Source organism: Colius striatus, chromosome 7, assembly GCF_028858725.1.
Source record: "Colius striatus isolate bColStr4 chromosome 7, bColStr4.1.hap1, whole genome shotgun sequence".
Classification (NCBI taxonomy): domain Eukaryota; kingdom Metazoa; phylum Chordata; class Aves; order Coliiformes; family Coliidae; genus Colius; species Colius striatus.
In genome coordinates, this window is record NC_084765.1 from 4,388,920 (window position 1) to 4,402,350 (window position 13,431).

Here is a 13,431-nt window from a genome sequence, read left to right on the forward strand (position 1 = left end):
GTTCAGCTAATGATCTGCTCCAGGTCTTGCTCTTCTGCCTAGTTCTCTTTGCAAGAATGGTCAGGGAAGAGGAGTTGGGCCAAGAGAAACGTTCGAGGTAGAACAAGCTGAGCGCAACAACTCACCTCGATGTCATCTCTATTAATTTCCTGAAAATGGGCCACCATTATTTACTCATTTGCTGCTAAGTAAATCAGAACATTTCTGTATGACATTGCTGCTTAGCAGGACTGTTAATGAGCATCGCAACATAATAATTTGTAACCCCGAGCCTTTAGCTTCCATTTATTTCAGTAGTCAGGGGGACCTATGGTTGGTTTAATGAGCTGTTTAGATTTTCCAGCAGAATTCTCTTTATTCTCTCGGCACACATATACAGCTTAATTAGCAAGATTTTGTGTATGGCTCTTCCAGGTGTAAAGGTCCGAGGTACTCTTGTATCTGTTTGTAAGCTTATGAGAGGCATTGAAAAGCCCTGTAAATGTTTCCAATTTTAAATGTGAAATGGCTTTTACAAAACCTCAAACATTCAAATAATGCTAAAAAATAAATGAAGCATTATTTGACCTGAAGCATGATTGTTTCACTTCCCAGTGTTGCAAGCAAGTAAAAAGCCTAGTTATTTTGACCCACTCTACTTAAAATGTTAATTGTGTAATATAAAGTTTAGAGATCTTCTGCCACTGCTAATCTCAATCTTCATTTCTCTTCTTAATTGCACATTTGAACAAGAAATCGTAATGTTTTTAAATGAGCTCTTACGATCTATTGGGCCTTATGTGAAGGGGAAGATAGTTACTGGTAAGCTCTGTGGTTTATGTATAGATGGACCTGGCTTATTCCCAGGAACGTTGGAGGAGAAGTTGCAAATGCAACAACCATTTTGGTAAAGTGTATATTGAAACATCAATAGCTTTCCTTTCCCCAGTCTTCCCTGTCTGTTCCTGTCTCAGAGAAAGCTGTGTTTTGTATTCAAAGTGCTGTTAGGCTAGTCTAGGAACAAACACGTGATTGTAGCTTGTGATGGCTAATTCTTGCTAGCTAACAGAACAAAATTGTAATGGAAATTGGACAAGTTCTGTTTACACAGAGAAGGGAAGGTGGATCACAGTGTTTGCACTGTGGCATCTTGTAATATGAAGAATAAGCAATGCTGTCTTCTTTAGAGTTTTGTCATATATTAACAATTATTATTAACAAAATAATTAAGTCTTTAGCATTTTATACCACATAAGGAGCTTTCAGATGATCTTAGTTACTACTTAGAGGCATGGATGCCTGTCTCACATAATCCTCTTTATGGATTTGTCATGTCTGTCCTGAACTTAGCTATTTCTTTTTAATAAAAGAAATTAAAAAAAAAAGTAAATATCTTGCCACTCAGCCTGCAAATATGTTCCAGACATTGCTGGTTCTATGATGAAGAACCTTGCACTGATTTCCAGCCTAGACTTATTAGTGACAGTTAATACTCACTTGAATTGAAGTTCTTCTGCTTGTCATTCTTTGACTTGAAGAAATCTTAATTTTTACTCCTAATGATCTTACACAATGGAATACTATCTCCTCTTGGCTTTCAATGTGCAACATGAAATAAGTGAGGAACACTACATGTCATGGAACAGAGTATTTTTGCACTTGTTATATCCCAGTGGCTCTCTTTGTTTTTTTTCCTTTTTTCCCTTTGAACAGAGTAGAAAAGAATTCTATTGAGATAAGTGTCACTATGTCTTGTTTTATGGCATTAATACTTTTGTGTTTCTGTTACAAATATTTCTGCTGATAAATTCTAGATAGCTTTTTCCTTCTTCAGCAAAGCTAATCCTCCTTATCCTATGATCCTCTGATTGATTAATATGGTCTTTATCCTCCTCAGTCATTTCTCACTGATAATTTCCCATCTTTTAGCAGAAATACTCATTACTAGGCTCTCAAGCAGAATCACAAGGCACTCAATATCATTCCTTCTCGTTCCATTTCCATTAGGCAAGTCCTTATGGCCTTTCCCTTCTTGCAGAGTAAAATTCCAGTATTCCCTGCCACTGGCAGTCCTTTCCAAAGTTGCACCAGTCATACTGACAAACGTTGAGCCCCCTTTCTTATGTCTTTACTGAAGATGGAAGATGAGCTCCGAGAGAAATATTTGAAGAAATTACTATCTCCAGTTACATCTCCTCTTTTTTATGTTATGTTTTTTTAATATCAGTAGACTTCCAAGAGCTTTAAGGATGCAGTTATGCCACTTTTATTGATGAGTATACCAAGGTGGCATAGTTGGAAATGTCTAGATCTCATGGGCAGTTCAGTTGCTCGTAATGGGGCTGTGACATAGTAAAGTTAGATGTCCTACTGTGCAGTCCCTCATTAAATTCTGTAATTAGATATCTGTGAATGCTCCTATTCTCACAGGTGAAATGTCCTAGAGGCCATAAGTTCTACTTGGGTGTATCTGATTGATGTCTCTTAACAGGGATGCCAAGCCCTGGACTTGCTTCATGCCAAAGCCATTGTAATTAAAACCTCAAAGTAAGCTTCATTGAGACCTAACACACAAACCCAGAGTGCTTCAGGAATTCAGCTTTGTAGTTGAGCTCTTGGCAAAAATCACTCTTGACTCAACATGAGTTGTTGCTTTTGATTAGAAGCATGAGGCAGAGCACTTCTGTTTGTGGGCATACCTGGCATGCAGAGAGTCTAATAGTGTTTTTATTTAGTATGGGTTCCTGTGCTTGAGGTGCTGCACATCTCTGTCTTCTCCCAGGGAGGGAAGGGACTGTGGGAGATTCTCTTGTAAGATCTCCTGATGTTGGTGTTCTACACTGCAGAAACCAATGAAGATTGATCTGCCCAGAACAGCAGATATGGACATAGTTTCCTGGGAGAGTAGTTAGGTGACTTTGCAGGCCTCCAGTAGCTGTTTAATCCAGGGGTGGTTACACATTGACATTACTCTCACTGCTCATCTCTGCCTCTCATGTGCTGCCTGAGGCTTGCGAGTGGTGCTCCTATTTGGCTCTGCCTCTTCCCATCCCCAGTCTCTGGGGATATAAATGCAAATAACACATCCATTATTATCCAGCAGATAAGTGGCACAGCCAGCAGTAGGACTCAAGCACTGCAATGCTTTCCGTTTGACCTTTTTTCTGTTTTATATTGGCAAAATCCAAGCAGACTGGAGAAGGAAGGTGGGGATGTTCCTTGTTATTTTGAAGTGTGCTCTTTGTTGATGAATTAGCTTGCTGCTGTTGGTGCTGAAGAAGTGAGGCACGGAGCAGTCTTTAAACAGAGTTTTACAGTTAGACTCATTTCAGAGTAGAAATTTCTTCTTCAGTAGAAATACTAATACATGGAAATACTTCTTTATAAAGACTGTTTGGGGCCAAACCGAACTGTTTCATGTCACATATGCTTTCTATATTTTCCCCATTTGTTCCCATTTTCTGCTGTTCTGTTTCTCTGACCACTTTGCTTCCATCTCTTTGCTTCCAAAAAGAATTAAGAGCCAAAATGCTACACCCTAAAGTTCTTTTATTAATCACAGAAAGTGTTACATAGCTTAATTATAATGCAAATAGAAAATTATTTATATCTAGAAAAGACATTTAATTTAGTGCCAAATAGCAGGAATGAAAATTGCTCTATTTTCTATCTATGAAATTGTCCAGTCTTTGCTGGATTGCAAATTTTGTTCAGACTGCTTAATACGGTTTAAAGTTCTATATTAAATATGAAGTTGAATCCAAACTGTCACATTTATGAAGTGTTGCGACACACAGGGGTGTAATTTAATGTCTACTGTCAGGAAATAAATTCATAGACTATAGATTTTAGGCCTGACTAGGCCTAAAACTTAAGTGACTGGAGGTACTTTCCTCATTTCTCCAGACTCATTTTTCTCTGTCTGTGGAACATACATCATGACAGGCGAATGACTTAAGTTGTTGATGCAAGAAGTTGGAATTTGCTTATAGAGAAAGTGTTAATGAGTCAGAAACTCAAGTTTTGATATTATTTGAAGTATTTTGTCCTGTGAATATAAAAACATCTTCAGTATTCCCACTCCTGAAGACTTTCCATTGGAATTTAGTTTATCTTACTATTCATGGCTTGGCAGTGATACTAGTGCCTGTATTAGTGCTGAGCCATTTAATTATAGTACAAATTGGAGAAACGGTAACAAGTTATAACTGCCCAGCCTCTCTTAAAAATAATGAAATTAATTAAAAAACTGTATGTCAGCACTGGAGGTGCACACTGTGTAGAGAAGTAACATAAAACAAGGAAAATATGGAAGTTCAAAATCCTCGTAACATTTTTAATGGCTTTTCAAAGGACAGTGATGGACTATGTGGGGTTTTTTGATGTAAGAGCAGCCTTTGACAATCAATAGTACATAACATGGATCAGATGTTTTTCAATACTCTTCAGATATGTTTTCAATAAGCTGTTGAAACAGGCAACTGTTTTGCTGTCCTCTTGCTAATGCATATCAGTAAATCATCCCTGATTATCATTATCATAATTGGTAGACAGTTATAAATCAATGAAGACCACAGCTTTAGAGATGAGCTAGTCAGTGATAGAGAAAAAGACAAAATAATATGATACTGTTCAAGAAATAGAATTTTACTATCTGTAGAGCTGAAGGGGACTTTTAAAATCAAAAGAAAAATACATGATGTTATGCTAAGGAGAATAATGTAGACAAATAAGGTTGTGGTGAGTAATAAGGATAGTTAATGTAAATCTGTGCAGTCCAACTGGTTAAATGCACATGAAAGTCTGTTCTGTTTTCTTGTAAATAACAAATTATGTTTCAATTGAAAAGAAACAACTGGCAACATGATCTGCGTTTCTCAGCAGTTTCATAGCTGGGTATTCTGTAGAACTAAAACAACCATGCATTCTGCTCTTTCTCACTTATAGTCATTGTATTGGAACTGTAAAGCAGTAGTAAAAAAAAAGTAGAATTATTACAACATTGGATTTATTTTTCATTAATTCTTCAAGATTGTTAATGTGCTCTGCCCAAAATTGATTTTCTAATGTCTTGCACACACACACACACACACACACACACAGATTCCAAAGATATTTGATTGAACATATTTGGTAATTGTTCTCCCCAGAGGTGCAAGGCTGACTCATGTTGAGGTGAATGTTTCAATTTCCCTTCCTACATCCTGCTGTAGTCGAATGTTTATGCTGTCCCTAAGTGCTGAGCAGAAGGCTAATTGCCTCCTGGAGCTGAGAAGGGCTGGGAGGAAGTATGGTGCTCCGAGAGCCATGTGTTCTCTTCCCTTACAGGTGCAGGAGCTGCTTTTGTAAGTACATATTTTGGAATGAGATCAGATAGGATTTAATATGACTCTGTGGAGAGATGATTTAACAAGGATAGTACTGTGGAATTGTTCTGATGGACGGGGGCTTCAGGGCAATTCTTTGTCTTCATTGTTGTTTGGCTCAGGCTATGCACACCCCTTGACTTTGACTACATCAGAGGGTACCTGAATGATATTCTTTAGCTCTGTCATTGTTTCCTTGTGCAATGTTGTCTGATTGGATGCATCGAATACCCTTCCACAGGAAATGTCTACTTTGCAAAAGGTTGCTTTAGTGTTCATTTCCATTTTGCTTATGAACATGTCAGTAACCATAATGTGGCAATGGGTTACTTCCAGTGACATACCGTAATGTGAAATTACAGTTCGGGTAATCTGTTTCTAAAATACTATGGGTAGCTACTAAGTAGCTACTACTAAACACCTTTACACACACACTCACACACATACATCAAAGCATTTCTTATTAGTGTTGCAGTGAAACAGTTTGACACTTCAGTTTCAGTACAACCCAGCCAGGAGATGCTTTGATCTACGTGCCGAACTGCTCCTTTGCAACAAACAGGACACTCTTTGATGCAGTAAAAAAAAGATGGAAGTTTCATTCAAAATGAAGCTTTCCGTCCTGGCTTTTTTCTTAATTTATTTTTTGTGATGTGAAATATTGGCTCCATCTATGGGAACACATCTCCTTCCTGGAAGTGCAGTCTGTGAAGCTCAACTATGGCCCTGTGTATCCATCCACCTCCGGATGGAAATTGCATTAGGGGACAGAGCAGCTTCAGAGTTGAGATGGCAAGCTGAACAGTTTTTCCGCCACAGTATAGTCTATAGTATTGACACAGCCAGAGTTGGGGTCTCGAAAAATTCCTCTCTGGAAAACTCTGCTTCACAAAATATATCCAATGTCTGTGGTCAAGGAAGGTTTCTCTTTCTTCTTGCCTGTGTAATATATGCAATGAAATAGCTGCTGTAGATAGCTTCAGGGCTGTCAGAGATTGGTAAAGGAATTTCTTTGTGTACTGTCTACTATTTTAATGACTTTTAATGGAGGAAGCAATTTTTAGAGAAATATTTTTGAGCTGAGTCTCAGTTTACCTGAAAAATAATTACATAAATATTCAGCTGTTCCCAGGAAGCCCAGTTCTTACCTTGTGTCTTTTGGTATAATTCTAGCAATTTTAAAGAGGCACTTTTGACTAAAAGCAATATAAATGAAGGTAAAAACTTAAACTTTGATGAGGAAAGGTTATAAAATATGAAAACTATTAAAGCAATTCAGAAGATTCTAGTCTCACCTCAGAAATGGAGAAGTGTTCTGTGAGTGCTTAGGCCAAAAACTCTCTGCTGCAGAGGTCTTCTAAAAGGCATAATTCATATAAAAGATGAATGACCACTTGCGTGTGCAAGAAGACACAGAGCTTGTTCATGCATTTGCCAGCAGGGCATGTATGTATTGTTTGATCTCAGAAGGGCAGGAATACTTTTCTGGAATAGTCAGAGCAAACAAAACACAGCCAGCCTAAGACAAAGCTTCAAAGAGTGTCCAGCAACAAGGAAGGTGTCTTGTTGCTTGGTGTATAGAATTGGCAGCTATTTAAACTATTCTTGATACTATCAACTGAACTTCTTATTCTATATCAGAAAAAAAAAAGGAATGAAAAAGAAACCAGGAAGGTATAAAAATGGATAAAAGAACAATAAAATGCAGGCAAGGGCTTATTGTAAAATATATCTCCCTTAAAGCATTGTTAGAAGCACTGTTTTCATGTCTTTCAAACTGTTTCCTCCATCCGGTGTCTCACACTGCACAATTAGAGGCCAAAACAGCCCTAGTAGCACAACACTGCTCTAAAGATGGTCTCTTCTAATTCATCTTCAGCTTGCTGAGCAGATGATCTCACATGGGTTCTGTGGAGTGCTTCCTCATAGCTGATGCAGTCTGCTTCAGTTATTATTGCTGCTGGGGCCAAAATACATTGGTTGACAACAAGATGACACATCTAAACAGGAGGTCAGTGTCCACAGAGCAATAAGCAGAGGGAAGAGTGAAGGGAGCGTGAAACAGGCCTTTAAAATACCTGTGGTGGTCAGGGAGGAGACAGCTGCCTGGAGAAAATGAGAGACAGTCTGCTCTGTAGGCAACCATAGCAGTCACAAAGGGAGGCCTTTCTTGGGCTGGAGATGTATTAACAGGAGCACAGCCAGGAGTCTGAGAGTAGGGATTATCTTTACTCAGTACCCAGGAGGCTACATCTAGAGCATAGTTTCCTATTTTGGCCCCCAAACCATGAAAAACATCTGTAACCTGCAGCTTGATCAGCAGGAGGCCATCAAGATGCACTGGAGCACTTTCCCTGTGTGCAGGGAGGCTGAGAATGGGGCCTGTTCAGCCTGGAGAAGACACAGCTTCATGGATACCCCAGCACCTACTAAGAAGAAGGAGCCAGAATTTTCACAGAGATGCAGGAAAGGGAGATGAAAGACCATGGACAAATTAGAGCAAGAGGGCTTCCAGTTTCTTCCCCAAACCCAAGGAAGGCAGTGCTGTCTCTGCCTTTGGAGGTTTGGAACACCTGCCTGGATGCAGCTCTGAACAGACTCGTTTGCCCTCATGGTGGCCTGTGCTGTGTGCAGCAACTTGGCCCAGAGGCCTTCTGACACCCTAGTCAGCCTGAATCAGTCTGAGATTCTGATGCACAATTTAAATTTACAAACCCCTTCAGCACAATTGTCACTGATTCCTTTTCACTTAGATGCTACACTGCCAAGTGAAATAGAATTTGTCTTACCTTGTTTTAATGGGAGATGTTATGGCTTTGAGGTAGATAAATTTATTGCAGTTAGTGGAGAGAAATAGGTATTCCTAATGCATGGTGCCTGTTCTAAGGAGGCATCTGAAGTAGGTGTTAGATGAATTCTAGCCTGAAAGTAGCCAGCTCTTCATTAATGATAAAAGGGGACGAGATAACTGTCTGTAATATACATACATCTACACATTCTAGGCATCTAAAGCTAGATAAGAGGTATCTCACTCTATAATAGTTTTGCTTGAAGGGGTTTCTGTGTCTTGTAGGAATAAAGATTGTTGTGGAAATATGGGATACAGTTACTTCAATTGGACATGATGAGCAGCAGGCGATTGTCACCTGCTGGAAACTCAGACTTTTAGAAATTATTTCAAGAATCAGGAACAGATTTTTTTTCTTCTGGTAATAGAGGACAGCAGGATAATGTCATTTTGCTCCTTCTTTTTGTTCTTTTCTTTTTCAAAGGCAAAAAGGGCCATGCATGTGATTTGGTATCTGAGCACTAGGCAATGACACTGTAATAAAATAGCTAACTCTCAGTTTAATGTTCACCTTTCCATAGAGAGGAAATGTCATTAAAAGGTAGGTAGCAGTGGACTATGTATGCACTTGCTTCACTCTAAGGTCAAATCCAATGTAACTGAAGAAGAAGAAAGAATTGTGAATTTGGTTAATTAGGCTCCTGTGAGCTCATTCTGAACTTCTCACAAAACAGATAAAAGACAGTAGTGCCCCTCCAGATACTGGTGCCATCTTGCCCTGAACACTGAATACATCCCTGCAGACTCTGCCTCCCTCACATGTTGGTTGCTCTGCCCAGCAGAGATGACTCAAGTGGAAGAGGACTGTAAATATTCTATTATCATCTCAATTCCTTCTTGACTACTAGTAGCTTCCTCCTTTCACCTTCTGGTACCTCATGTTTATCAATCCAACAGGATGATTCTGCAGGAGCTTCTTGTTAAAATATGAATGTGTTACTAGTTTAAAACACATGAAGACATCTTAATGATAGTAATTTTTTATCAGCAGTGAAAGTGCCCATATTGGATTGGATCAAAATTTGGACGTACATTTGGATGCATTTCTGAAACACCTGTATGCAGGCTGTGATGTGGTGAGAACTAAAATTATGTTGATGACTGACAATGCGTGAGGCCAGAGACTGAATTTTCGGTTACTGAAAAATGAGGTAGTTTTACCAAGAAAATGTCAGTAGGAGCATAATAAATGACCTCTTCCTAAGAGAGAAAAAAAAGAAATAGATGGTCTTACTTCGGATTTTAAAAAAAAAGAAGTTTCCCATCTGAAAGACTTGACAAATTTTGGCAGGTATGTAATATAACTAAAGGATATGTAATGAAAGCATCATTTTAGTGTAAATTAGAAGATATTTTAAATTGACACAGGTTAAGAAGTAAATGAAATACACATCTCACAATTCTTCTGTATTTCACAACCAGTGTATCAGTGAAAACTTCATTTTGGAAAGCCAGATATTTGGTGGTCCCACTTTCCCTGATAATACTGCGTGCTTTGCTAGTATTTGGTGTTCATCTATTTCAGAGCAACAGTTGGCCTCAGTCACTGTGAGTCAGTAAGCAATTTTTTTTTACTGACTCTCAAGTGATTTAAGTCTTACAGGCCATGACATATTAGGTGCTTTCATGTGTCTTTAAGGATAATTTCCACTGCCTGGTACCATTAGGTCATATTTCCTACTGTGGAAAAGCTTCCACTACAACCTTTTTCTTGCTCATATCCTCTGATGTTCACACCACTACTGCTGCTGTTGGCCTTGTTTATGACATGAGTCACACTTGTCCTATAGTCTGGAACAGCTCACCTCACCTTGTCTTTGATCAGGATCTAATGTGTGCAATAGAGACCATAGTCTTCATAAAAAGATTATATGGTCCTTGTGTGAGAAGGAACATGTGCAGTGCAATCTAAAGGGATGCTCTGTTTTCAATGATTCTCACCTCACCAAAAGTAGTCTTCCTCATAAATAGGTATAGGGTGGTGTTTTCTGAGAGATGCTCACTTGCCATAGATCAAAGTCATTTCACTGATAATGAAGCTCTGAAACAGAGACTCTGTATATATAGCGAGAGGTATATAAATGCATAAACACTGTAAAATGGCAGCATTCTGTGTGTTCATTAAGCTACATAGTCTCTGAAGTATTCACTGAGGAGAGACTAAAGATATCTATAGTATCAAAAAACTTGCTTAGAAATAAACAGAAATGCAGAGAAACTTTTCAAGGTGAAGGTCAGGACCAATAGTAGCACGAGTGTTAAACCTCAGGTGTAGCTGTTGCTTATCATTTTGTATTTACTCATCTATCTAGATTCACAGAGTCTGTCTTTGGAACTGCTCAAAACCCCCAAGCACTAATATTTAGATTATGTAGCTGTTTGAGATTCTTCTGTTCAAAATGATCCTTCTAGTGCAATAAAACCTAGTTTTATGTGCCAGCTTTTGCAGATATGTTTTTGCAGAATGGTAGTATAGGTTAGTGCATTTTAAAAGCGTGAATTCAAATAGCAAAGTCAACTGTTACGAGAAACTCCTGACTTTGGGAATCCTGTTGAATGGCAAAATTCACACATAATAAAATGTAGTTAATTTCATTAAATTTGGGGCACAAAAGTAGTTTGGGTAAATGTGGCTTTTTTAATGAGTGGAGATCTCACTCATGCAGCAAGCACTGGTGACTCTATCTTCATAGTGAATAATCAGCCTCCTCTCAGATAATCAAATAAACAAAGTTAAAAAAAAAGACTTTTTTTTACAAAGTATTGTAATATTAGATAATACTCAGGAAGTATTTTGAGATCACAGAATGAAAGATGTTATAGAAGTGTATTTATTATTAGTATTAACATTTGATGAGTCCCCTGGCTTTTCTTCCAGGATTTTCTACTTATTTCAGTTGCACATTTTTAATTGCGTAGTGAAATGATGTAGTCATATCTCAGAGTCGGTTTAATTGGAATTATTGATGTCTGAAGCAGCACCCAGGCTGCAAAAACTGGGGTCTGATCAAAGTCTACAACTAATGGTTTAGTGAAGTTAAAATTCGGTCTGTAATTAAAAAAATGAGAGAGAGTGCATATTCTTTCAAAGTGCACGTTTTATGCTAAGGAAACAGGCACTTATTTATTTGGAGATGCTCAATGCAGCATTTAGAAAGAAGAATGGCAGTAATGACCGTTGCTTTTAATCCTGAACATTTATTTGTTGAGTTTTTCACCTGGAAGATTTTACTGGATGCAGCACTGTACTTTCATACCTGCTGGTATACTTTATTCTCTGTAATTCTGTTTAGAACTGAGTGTAAAATAGGGAGTTAATTTGAAGATGGGTTTTGAGATTTTTTTTCAGATCTCTTCCATGGGGGAATATTTTTAGCTTGATTGCAAGCAAATATAAATGTTTACATTTTAAAAATGTGTTTAGTGGAACAAGTAACTTAACATCAAATTAGTTCTGATTCAAAACCAGAAGATATTAAGCAGTCGATATTACCTTTTGAAAGTCTGTATATTGGCTTATAGACTCCTGAAGATGCAGAGGGTGGTTGTTGAGCATCTCTTGTTGGGTTGAATGAATCTTCGCCATTCCGACCATGTCAGTGGGATGTTTGGACTGTTGTTTGCTTAGCAAATTTTATTACATCTTTTCATAGAATTATTTCAGTTGGAAAAGACCTTTAAGATCATCAAGTCAAGCCACCAACCTCATAGTACTAAACCATGACCCTCAACACCAGCTACACAACTTGTCGTTATCTTTAGGGATGGTGAGTCCCCCCACCTCCCTGGGCAGCCTGTGCCAGTGTCTAACAACCCTGTCAAGGAAAAAGTTCTTCCTAATCTCCAATCTAAACCTCTCCTGGTGCAACTTGAGGCCATTATTACTTGAGAGAAGAGACCAACCCTCACCTCACTGCAGTTCCTGATGGGGAACTTCCATTGAATGAGAACAGTTGCAAACCAGAGTGCTGTACAGAAGACTAACCACAAATTTCATCATCTTTATGAAAGTATGCCTTTTTTTGTCCTTTGCACTGTATTGATCAGCACTTCCTGAACTATTTTCTTCCCTAATTAAGGATGCAGAGAGCTTTACATTATTCTGCTTAGGATCTCAAGAGCTCTTTTTACACTGCTTGTTTGAGGATTTGCTTCCTTGGGAGAATTTCTGGCTGTATGAATGAAAATGCTTTTCTGAAGCTTTTAATCATTTCAAGATTTAAAAAAAAACTAATTGAGAATGTTTCCCATTATTATTAAGCTCTCAGGGGTGCTCTAGGGCATCCATACTATTATAATCTAAACCTGCAATTTGGCTTTGCTTCTCGTGCTCTTTGGCACAGTGGTGTACATGGGAGTTGTAAGGAGAATGGTTGACACTCCCTCACCCTAGCCACAGTGAAGAAAATGTGCTTTTTCATCACTTTCTCATCAGCTGCTACCTCCCGTTAGCAGTGAAATTGTTTGGACAAATGTTATTTTGTCTGAACCATATTCGATTATGGAAGGGCTCAAACTAATCAAAAGAACTTCCTAACATTGTGGGTTATTGGGCTGCAACATAATCTTCCCAATGAAGTGGAGGAGGACTCATCATGTGAGTCATTTCAAAATCAGTTGAGGCAAATCACTGAAGAGTGTGTGGTAGGGAGCATTTATTCTCTGTCATAGGATGTGCTAGATAAGATAATAGGCTATTTCGATGACTTTGATGTTGAACTTCAGCGTTTCAAGTGCTAGATAGAGTGATATATCGGTTATGTCTTCTACCTAAAGACTGTGCGTGAAATAGTCTGCTAGGATTGGATAGTAATGGTAAGACTCATCCATAAAGCTTTTCTATAGAGAGCCAGTGTTGTCTGAATGATTCTTTTTGTCCAATGCACTGGATTACAGACAACTGGTACAGTGGGTAGAGAATGCTGTTTGTCAATGTCCTGTTTAATAAGAGATTACATTCATCTGTTGTAGATTCGATTAACCAATTTGCAGCCTATGTCCAGTTTAGTAGTTTTTGTTGGAGTGAGCATTCCTTTGGAGACAGAATCACAGACTGCTTGAGTTTGGAAGGTACCTCTGGATATCATCTTGTCCAACCATGCTGCTCAGGCAAGGCCAACTACAGTCAATTACCAGATCCTGTCTAGATGGCTTTCAAATGTCTCCAAGGTTGAAGTCTCCACAACTTCTTTGGGCAACTTGTGCCAGTGCTCGGTCACCCTCATACTGAAAAAGCCT

The 13,431-nt window shown here is 38.5% G+C and overlaps 1 protein-coding gene across 1 annotated transcript in view; it reads left to right on the forward strand.

Moving 5' to 3' along the window:
* NELL1 (neural EGFL like 1) overlaps positions 1–13,431 on the forward strand; it is a 281,494-nt gene that overhangs the window by 240,350 nt on the left and 27,713 nt on the right. The gene's annotated exons all lie outside the window — the stretch shown is intronic.